The 11,466-nt window shown below is 37.4% G+C and overlaps 1 pseudogene; it reads left to right on the top strand.

The window, feature by feature from the left end:
• Positions 1–8,272: 8,272 nt before the first annotated feature.
• On the top strand, positions 8,273–10,014 carry LOC117368863 (annotated as a pseudogene).
• The last annotated feature ends 1,452 nt before the right edge of the window (positions 10,015–11,466 follow it).

Below are 11,466 nucleotides of genomic sequence, written 5' to 3'. Positions count from 1 at the left end.
ACTACTGTAACAACAATCTTGAAGAAAAGCCTAAAGAAAATGAAAATCCCCATAAATAACAATAAAAATGAACATTTTGGGGCTGCATAAACACCTTTAGAAAAATGACCTCATTCTTCCTGTGTTATATAAAGTACAGATTTAAAAAAATTAACACAAAAGCATGACTTAAAACAGTGTTAATAACATCATTTAGTTCCTGTTGTGCAGCACTAAGCCCTCCTACCGCAGACTAGACGAGCAGGCTGGCCTTCCCATATTGCATTATGCATTCTAATAATGGTTCGTCCTTAAGATTAAAAATAGAAGATGCCTGGTTTTGGACTGAATCCAGCTCTTCTATCTTCTCTCCAGTCTTCAGATCCAGACTGTCTCTTGCTCTTGATTGACTATTAGTATCACTCCAGCCCCCTTTAATGATGTAGGCCATTAATCAGGGCTCCAGGCTTCCTCCGGCATTAGAGAGCTCTACAGGAACTCTGTCTAAATCCTTTCCCTGGAATACCACCTTGTGTATTGCCATATCATGTGGTAATGCAAGGACCAGGCAGCCCAAAGGACAATGTCCTCTAATAGTTCAAGTTCCATTAGAGAGTGAGGAGAATCCTGGGAAAAGTAGAAATGGGAGAGAGGCCAGAATCTTGTTTAGTTTTCTTTATCATGTTTTTATAAAGCCTCATCAGTGTGTGGAGTCTGATACAAAATATGCTAAATGTATATTTATTTAAAAAGTTTTTAGCCTGCAGTACCCTACAATTCTAGGTGGATAACAATCATAGCACAGACAAGGCCAAATTCTATAAATGGTGCTTGAAAATGGACACTGGAAATTAATGCACTATGCAGTATTCTGTTAAGGTTACTCATCATTTATAGAAGAGCACTTATTTATTTATTTATTCAGTTTTCTATACTGTTCTTCCAGGGGAGCTCAGAATGGTTTACATGAATTTATTCAGGTACTCAAGCATTTCTCCCTGTCTGTCCTGGTGGGCTCACAATCTATCTAATACCTGGGGCAATGGGGGGATTAAGTGACTTGTCCAGGGTCACAAGGAGCAGCATGGGTTTGAACCCACAATTTCAGGGGGCTAAAGCTGTAGCTTTGACCACTGCGCCACACACTCTTAGCACTGATTCCTGTGCCCTAATTTTGGTCAACATAATAGTGGAGTATTGAGGATAAGATGTCAATGAATCAGCCACAGGTATACAGTTCAAAGTTCACTTTATTGCTAGTAGCACTGTGAAGACTCGAAGACTTGACACTGACAGTGTTTCGGCGTCTGTGCCTTTGTCAAGTTTGTCAGAACGAGCGGAGAAAAAAACTGGTTCTGACAGACTCTTGACAAAGGTACAGATACTGAAACACTGTCATTATAAAGTCTTCGCAGTGCTACCTGTGGCTGATTCATTGACATCTTATACTCACAACTCCACTGTTGTGCTGTGATTCCATCGTCGTCAAGGTCTTCTTTGGGCTCTCTCCTCAGTGGGCACCAGACTTACGCCTGCTGAAACCTGGTGTAAATGCTGGTGCCCAAACTGACCCATTATTCTTTTCACTACCTAGCGGTATTGATTCAGCATTATCATTCGACGCACAGGTGTCCCAGGTGATTAGGATAGGATACTTTTGGTTCAGAAGAATATGTTCAATTAGTTTTACACTCGATTCCACAGCTATTCACAACTTTCTTCATGCCTTTGTGATTTCCAGATTAGATTACTGTAATTCAGTTTATTGTGGTATTAATGTTTCTTTAGTTTGCCATTTACAAACTTTGTTCTATAGCCAGACTGCTATGTAAGAGAAAATCCTATTTATTTTAAAATTTCTATTCCATTTAAAACCTAAGCGGATTACATTAAAGCACATAAATAAGCTCTTACATACAAATTACATAACATTGAAGGCAACATGTCAGCCATACCTATGAACAATGCATTACAAAAGCCTAGTTTCCTAATCACCAAACTTTGTACTACTGTCCGAAAATCTGATATTGTCATCAAATGTTTTACTCTAGTCTAGACCAGTGGTTCCCAACCCTGTCCTGGAGGACCACCAGGCCAGTCGGGTTTTCAGGATAGCCCTAATGAATATGCATGGTGCAGATTTGCATGCCTGGCACCTCCATTATATGCAGATCTCTCTCATGCATATTCATTAGGGCTATTCTGAAAACCCAACAAGCCTGGTGGTCCTCCAGGAGAGGGTTGGGAACCACTGGTCTAGACAATATTCTAAGCTCCTTTAATAACCTGTAAAATGTGAGCCTGTAAAGTAAGCCTTGCATCCTTGTTCACTCCCAACATCCTCATTTGTTGCACAACTTGAACTTTCATATCTTGTAGCTGTAATTCTCCTACATTTAGTATCTGTTCATCATTTCCAGTATCTCAACTTAATAGTGCCTCAAAAAGCAAATATCATCATAAAATGCCAAGACCGACTGCTGTTGCTGTAGTCAGTCCAAAGGAGAGAAGGTCAAAAGTTCATTGCGGTGTATTCCAGGGCACCGGGTACAAAAGAAACTGTGTTCAAAGAAAAAGTTTAAAACCACCAACACCTCGGAATCCACAAAATCATAAAGTCTCCATTCCCCATTTGAACTTTCTCTTTTAACATTGTTTCTTTTGCACCCGGTGCCCTGGAACACACCACAATGAATGTTTGATCGTATCTCCTTTGGAATTACTTCAGCAATAGCAGTCAGATAAGTTATTTCCTCTCTTTCATTCTTTTTTGTTTTGTTTTTTGTGCTGGCTACTGATTTATTTGGCATTATGGTACTATTACTGCTGCATGTCTGTACATTTATTTTGCTGCTCCTATCTGGGAAAGTTTAACAGAGAAGTTTGTGCAATGATGGTTCACCGTTTCATTGGTCTACAGTTCTATTGACCGGTGTGTTTGGGAGTACTGAGCACATTCATCACGTAATAATTTATTATTATATATATTTTTTTGTATTATTGGATACTTTGAGCTGTGTATGCTCTTGGCATTTTATGATGATATTTGCTTTTTGAGGCACTATTAAGTTAAGATCTAGTCTGTGAGTGCTGACTTTACTTTTAAGATCCCCAAGATTTATTTTTGGATCATCATTTCCAATAAACATTACTTCTGTCTTTTGCAGGTCCAATACCAATTTATTGTCAGACATTCAGGTTTTTATCTTTTCCATACAGTTGGTCAACTTGTTCTTAACATACCGTAGTTACTGGGAAGAAGGCATGAATGTCATCTGCATAGATATAATAGTGCACGTCTAACTGATCAAGAATTTGCCCTTTCGAAGCAATATAGATATTGAACAATAATGCAGACAAGGCAGATCTTTGTGGGATTACTTTTTTCATTAACATCACTGAAGATAGTCCTCTTCCACATTTTACTACATATTTCTGGTTCATTAGAAAAGAGCAGAACCATTTCAAGATAGGTCCTCTGATTCCTCCCATCCTTAGTTTATCTAACATTCTTAGGTCAACAGTGCCAAAAGCAGCTGATATATCCAGGGACACCATACAGAATGTTGCACCAGTATCCATCCCTCTGTGCAGTACATCCGGTGCGGATAACAATAGTGCCTCTACCCTATGACCTTTTCTAAATGTTGTTTTTTACCTAGCCAATTTGATTCCTTTATGAATCTTTCCAGCTCCTTCAAAACCACATGCTCAATAATTTTTGATACTACTGGGAGTACTGAGATTGGCCTTTAATTATTCAAGTTATCTATATCTGGATTATGTTTCTTTAATAGCGGCTTTACTGTTGCAATTTTGCGACTCTCAGGAATAACTCCTAATTTAAGGGATTTATTTACAGTTTTAGATAAGGCAGCATTACTTTCCTCAATAATTGCTTTCATAAGCATTGATGAGCATGGATCGAATCCCGATCTAATTGGGGTCAATCCACAAACTACAGATTTTAACTCTTTCTCAACCACCTTCTCAAAACTGAGCCAATTACCCTTAACATACTCCATTTCAGGAATGAGGTCATGCAGTAGTATTTTAGCAGCATCACTTCCAATTAGTTTTTCTATTTTCATGATTAAATTTGATGCATATTTATAGGGATCTAGGGAATCACCTATCTCAATTTCATACCCTTCTACCAAGGAGTGTACTATATGGAACAATTCCTTTGAATTGTTGGTTGCTGCCTGAATTGTTTTAAAAAATAAGATTTTGTATTTTGAGAATTTAAATTACTTAATATTAATACTGTAATCATATCATATGTCTTATTGTATTAATAATTGGGAGGAGGATGGGAGAAAATGATTGTTTTATGTATTACTTGTGTAGTTAATAGTGCATTTTATGCAGTATTTTATGTTCAATTAATTGTATTGCACTGTCAAAGTTTGAAAATCAATAAAGATTTTTTTAAAAATCTGATTTTTTTTCCTCTTCACATATCTGCAAATATTCTTTTAGCTTAGTAGTATAGCTTTCATGGTCATCTACATCACCAGTTGTTCATCATTTTCTCTCACTTTGACATAGTTCCTGTCTCAGTTTCTAAGGGGTGCCAAAAACAATGGTTTTGGTCTATATTCTATTTGCACTACAATATCCTTTTCGGTGCTACTCTATCTAGCGAGGTCTTTAGTGCAAAATGCCATGCCTGCACCATATTCACCAAATCTGCACTTTCGCCTTCTTAAATGCTAACATTTCAAAATGTGGCCTAACTCTCAAATGCTTAGGTTCTGCTTTCCTCTGTATATCCTGGTGGTTCTGAATTTCAAAGTTAATTAACACATGGTCACACTAGCCTACCACCTTTTCCACTGGTGATTAACATAATCTTTTTTTGTATCTTCTTCCCTAAAAAAATTAGATCTAACATGTTCCTTGCCTTATGAGTCACAAAGTTCACTATTTGTTTAAAGAGACATGCCTCTAGGGCCTGGCATAGTATGGTGTCCATTAGAACCTGTCATAAGCCCTAGGTATATTGAAGTCACCTAAAACACATAAGGACTCTAGATCTAGAGATAAATTCAGTATAAATTGTAATAGTGAAGAACAATCATTTATTATAGTGCCTGGGAGACTATAAATTAAACATAAATTGAGATGTTGTCCTGCTATCACTGGCACCTCACCAAAGTCCTTAGATTCAGCACATACCAGCTGAAATTCTTAATTCTTCATGGTATACTATTACAATCCCACCTCCTCTCTAGTAAGTCTGACATGCCCATTCCCATTTATAACCTGTAGGGAAACACTGTCTCACAATCACCAAGTCTCATTTTAAAAACCAGGATTCTGTCAGAGGATATAGTTTTCATCTTCAATTAAATCAGAGATAATTATCGTCTTATTTCAAATCGACCTAGCATTTATCAAAACAATCTTCAGAACATCTAAACTCTTTATATTTAATAGTGAAATTTGTATTAGATAGTTTTTAGCATCAGTCATAGGTCTCCTCTTGCTTATCAAAGCTTTCAATGTGCCATAACTCCCCCTTCCAGTTCTTACTTCAGTGTTTTTCATTTCCATTCTTCTTACAGGAAGTCACTGACCTGAAAACTCAGTGCTCTGCAAGTCCAAGTACCAGTCACCCAAAGCCCACCCAAAGAAGCACCCTAAGGAGCTCCTTCATTGGCATGACAAAGGAGGCATGTGCTGCTCTGGTGATTTACACCTCCAGCGCTGCAACAGTGGTTTTCATCCCACAACCCTTGGTGATGTAACTGAGGGGACGGAGCTAGCAGAAGACCGGGCTATACAGCAGCAAACCACGGGATCCCTAAATATTTTCCAGGAACTTTAATATGAAAACCAGCCGGTGACCTTGTTACACCTCTTCTGAGAAGTCTGCATTGGTTACCCATACAATATAGAGGTCAATTTAAAATTCTATGTCTAACCTTCACAGATCTTCATCTCAGCACCCCATCAAATTTATCCTCTGTTACAATTCCTTATTCTCAAAGTTCCCTGTGTTCTTTAAACTCTCATTGGTTGGTTCTCCTTTCTCTCAAATCTCCCTTCTCCCAAGTCTACTTGTGCAGTGGCATTCCCCCCCTCCCCCCCCCACCCCCCCCCCTCCTCCCCCCCCACCCCCCTCCTCCCCCCACCCCCCCCTCCTCCCCCCCCCTCCTCCCCCCCCGGTTATGGAACAGTCTCCCACCATACATTCACGCTGAACAGGTCTTTCCAAAGTTTAAATCATTATTGAAGGCACATTTTTTCAGCTAGCCTTTAATATTCCGTTATAATTTTATTCAGTTTGGACTGAGAGGCTGTTGAGGGGACTTTCATATGTGTAACAGTGCTTGAAATCTTTATGAGTGTTCTTGTTGAGTGAGTGAAGTAAATCATATCTTATCCTTTACGTTTGACGTTCTTTTCTAAACTGTGATTTTATATTTTTCTGCAAACTCTTTGTCCTGTTGTAATTGTGGGATATCAAATAAAGAATAAACATAAATATATAACTCTGCACCCAACTTTTCCTCTGATCAGCCCATATCCCTTTCATGGACATGCCCCCTTTTGAGATATGCGTTATGGTAGTTGAGCACCCAGCATTACAGACTAGCATGCAGCAAGATGCATGCACAAATTTCTGATTGGTGCCAATTAATACCAATAATTTGTTGTTAGAGCCTAATAATTATTAACATTGATTGGCTCATTGTCCAATTATGTTATGCATGCATCTTGGGAGCATATACAACTTTGTGTGCCAAATCTGGGAATCTTGGGGATAATACATTCTTTAAAATACTATAGAACATCAAAAAAATTCTGATTTATTTAGAACATAAAAATTGCCGCTGCTCACGCGGCGGCCCTCTGGTCAAGGACCAGCGCCCTGAGATTGCCCTACCTGTGTACGTTCTGGTTCAGCAGGAACTTGTCTAACTTTGTCTTGAATTCCTGGAGGGTGTTTTCCCCTATGACAGACTCCGGAAGAGCGTTCCAGTTTTCTACCACTCTCTGGGTGAAGAAGAACTTCCTTACGTTCGTACGGAATCTATCCCCTTTCAATTTTAGAGAGTGCCCTCTCATTCTCCCTAACCTGTAGAGCAGTGATTCCCAAAGTGGGCGCCACCGCCCCCTGGTGGCCGCTGCAGCGATTCAGGGGGGCGGTGATGACCACAGGTGCATTTGGGGGGCGATGAATAACTGTAAGGGGGCGGTGATAGTATAAAAGAAAGAAGAGATTTAGAAAAATTGATTTATGTATTCCGCTCATAACGCTTAACTTTTCTTTGAACGTACTGGACATTGGCTCGGTTCCCGCATACTCCCTCACATGCATTGAGGTATGTGCAATCGCGCACTGCTACTGTTCATGTGGTGCCACTGAATTGCCGTTCCAAAACACGTGAGCACTATGAGCATTGCTGCGGGTAACTGCCACTCGTGCGATTGGTCGATCGCAAGGCCAAAGCCTGGAACGGCAGCAGTAGTACTGGCTACTGGCAGTATTACCAGCAGATTTTGGAGCACGCTATGAATTAGAAGATTTCTCCATAATTATTATGCGTAATATAACTCAAACAAAGGTTAGATTGTTGTGATATGATATTGTGACAAGTTAAAGTTAACTAACAAATAGTGCGACTATAATTGGTGAGTATTATTTATTTATTTTGTAATAATTATATGCACTTTACAATTAATAATATCATGTTTATTTATTTCATCAGTATTTATTTTAGTTTGTTTTTTACAAAAATATTTTAAAAAATTACTAAAAAAAATTATTAAAAATACCCCCTTAACCCTTTGAACCATGACCTCCCTCCATTTTCAGCTCCACTACTAGGCTCGGTTTTAGGCGTAGGGCCTAGGCCCTACGCCTAAAACTGAGCCTAGTAGTGGAGCTACGCCTAAAATCGGGCTTGAATTATACATAGAAGATTTGGTAAAAGATTTTGTAGAATTAAAAGCTAGGAAAATTCACTTTTAATTATGATTTATTTATGTTATTTTTTATTTTTGCATAATATTTATTTACCTTATTTTTCTTAATGAAATATATTTTCTAATGCAATAAAAAAATTAAATTTGGATTTTCAGTATTTTTTTATTTTTGTTCAACTTAAAAATGAATTCATTTTTGTTTGGGGAGGCAAAGTTTCATCTCGCCTACACACAGAATTCAGTAGAACTGAGCCTGTTTAACGGCCCCACGGGTAGTGGTGAAAGATAGGCAGGCCGGAAAACCGGCACATAGGGTTCAGAGGGTTAAAAAAATTATTTTTTTCTACAGATAATAATGGCTCAACCAAAGAAAAAATGTAGACAATATAATATCAAATATTTGAAATATGGCTTTATTAAGTCACCTGTAAACAATACATTACCAATGTGCCTGATTTGCCAGAAAGTTTTATCAAACGAAGCTATGAAGCCTTCCAGACTACAAGAACATTTGACTAAAATTCATGGTGATAAAAAAGATAAGGATTTATCTTATTTTAGAACACTAAAAGAAAAATTTATCAAACAACCGACATTGGCAAAACTCTTTTCAACCGCAACCACACAAGATGGCGATGGCATGCTTGCTTCTTACAATATTTCGATAATGATTGCCAAATCGGGAAAACCTCATACTATTGGTGAAGAACTAATTATACCAGCTATAAGTGAAGTAATACGTACTGTGCTGCACAAGCCAGCATCTGATATTATCAAGAAAATTTTGTTGAGCAATAATACAGTGCAAAGAAGAATTGATGAAATGGCTCAAGATGTTGAAGATTTATTGTATGGATATTTAAAAACATCTTGGTTTTCTATTCAGCTTGATGAGTCAACTTTGCCAGGAAATGAAGCTTTACTTTTAGCATACATGCGGTTCACAAAGGAGGAACAAATTTGCCAAGAATTATTATTTGCAAAATATTTGCAAACTGATACTAAAGGAGAATCAATATTTTATGAATTGGATGAGTTTTTTTAAAGAAAAAGAAATACCTCTGAGTAATATCTTATCAGTAGCCACAGCGATGGTGCTCCAGCGATGGTAGGGCGCTACAGAGGTTTTCTTGCATATTTAAAAAAGGAGGTGCCAAATGTATTCACAGTACATCTAGTTGCCAAAAATTTAAGTGCTCACTTACATAATTCATTACAATATGTAATTAAAGCTATCAACATAATCAGAAGCAAATCATTGAATGACAGATTATTTAAACAGCTTTGCATTGAAAACGATGAAGAATTTAATCGTTTGCTGCTTTATACAGAAGTTTGTTGGTTGTCAAAGGGTGCCTGTTTAAATAGGTTTTATAAACTGTTTAATTCGGTGCTGGAGTTCTTGAAAGATAAAAATGATGCTTTACGATCCAATTTAATTCAATCCAAAAGTGACATTGCTTACTTGTTTCAAAAATTTAATGAAAGCAATCTTCAGCTTCAAGGTGATGAAATGAATTTAATAAAAACAAAATCTGTTATTTCTGCATTTGTGACAAAACTTCTTCTGTACAAACGAAACTTTGGACGAGGGGAATTCAGCCAGTTCCCAAATGTATCAGGAGCAGAAAATAAAGATGAAGACATACTTTCTTATTGTGAGCACTTGGATGCTCTCCATTCAGATTTTAATCAATGATTTGATGATATTTTGAAAATGAACATACCTGATTGGATTTTGGATCCTTTTTCAAGTGTAAACACAGAAGAATTTCCACAGTTACAAGAAGAACTGATGGAAGTAACTACAAATGATGAATTAAAATTTAAATTCTAAAGCGGCTACCAACAATTCTGGCTGCAAAAGGAGATCCCTATGGCTTATCCTGAAATATGGGCTGTAATTCAAAAGTTCTTAATTGCATTTCCTTCATCATATTTAGTGGAACGTGGGTTCAGGCGGTAACCAATTTATTAACAAAAAAAAGATACCAATTGCAAATAGTTAATCGCGGTGATTTAAGATTACTGCTGACCAAAATAGAGCCGAGGATTACTAAATTGGTAGCAGCACACCAGCTTCATCCTTCTCATTAAGATGATTTTGAATGTTTTAACTTTTTTGTATTACATTCTATTCTGAGTTCAATAAATAGTTTCATAATTTCAAAGTTCAATGTTTCTAATTTACACCTTTCTTTACTATATTTTACGAAAAAGGTAGAAACATTAATACATATATATTTCCTATTAATTGCTATTAAAATTTTAAAAAAATTAATTTCCAGGGGGCGCTAAGTAATATTTTTTCTGGAAAGGGGGCGGTAGGACAAAAAAGTTTGGGAACCACTGCTGTAGAGGATGAACAACCTGTCCTTATCTACTAAGTCTATTCTCTTCAGTACCTTGAATGTTTCGATCATGTCCCCTCTCAATCTCCTCTGCTCGAGGGAGAAGAGGTCCAGTTTCTCTAATCTTTCGCTGTACGGAAAGTCCTCCAGCCCCTTAACCATCTTAGTCGCTCTTCTCTGGACCCTTTCGAGTAGTACTGTGTCCTTCTTCATGTACGGTGAACTTATTGTACCACCTTTAACTATAATTAAGTCAATAGAGTGAATAAGCACACAGGGCATGGAAAAAATTAAACAACAAAAAAAGATGCATATTTTTCACCCAAGAGTCTTACATCTTAGATAACTGTAACCTAAGCATATAAAAGAAGATTGTGTCATATTCTGAGTATCAAGTTACCTAGGATTTATAAGGACAATAGAATCTTATTTTCCACCTGGCAGACTTTAAAATTCATTAATAATTTAACACCTATTCTGATTCATCAATTCTGAGTGTCAGTCCTTATGGTTGAACGCCAAGATTCAAATTGGCGAGTCTAAAATCCTCTGGAAGCATTTGATGCAGGCAGGTATACGTACATTAGACGATGTGTTATTAAATGGGAAAATGCTTGATTTTTCCCAACTGCAACAATCATTCGGCATTGCAAAGTCTCAAGCGGATAAGTGGTTGCAGTTGAAGCAGGCCATTCAGGAGGGGTTCCCTGATTGGCGAAATTTAAATAATCAGTATTGTTTGCCGAGCCTATGCTTCCAGATATATTTGCTAGGGCATCATGCAGCCAAGTGTATAAATTATTATCTGAATATGAAACCTAATACTAGTCTGAGAGACAATTGGAGCATTGAGACTAAGCAGCATATTTCTGCTATTTAATGGCCATGGATTTGGACTTGGAGCATGAGATGTACATCATCAGCATCTATGAGGCAGACTTGTTTTTTTCTGTTGTATTGAATTTTATGGACCCCTGTTCGGTTGCAAAAGTTAGACAGTTCTATGTCAAATAGATGCTGGCATTGTCATCTTGATATAGGGACACTGGATCATCTGCTGTTCTATTGTCCCTTGATACTTAAATTCTGGAGATCCATATGGAGTCAAATCAATATGATATTAGAAGTTTCATTGTCATTGTCATATGACATAGTGTTATTTGGCACTCTCTTACTTCCCAAGAGTCCAATTGATGCA

The sequence above is a fragment of the Geotrypetes seraphini genome, chromosome 11 (genome assembly GCF_902459505.1).
Source record: "Geotrypetes seraphini chromosome 11, aGeoSer1.1, whole genome shotgun sequence".
Lineage (NCBI taxonomy): Eukaryota > Metazoa > Chordata > Amphibia > Gymnophiona > Dermophiidae > Geotrypetes > Geotrypetes seraphini.
The sequence above is the reverse complement of the archived record's forward strand: the minus strand, read 5'-3'. Positions and strand labels throughout refer to the sequence as shown.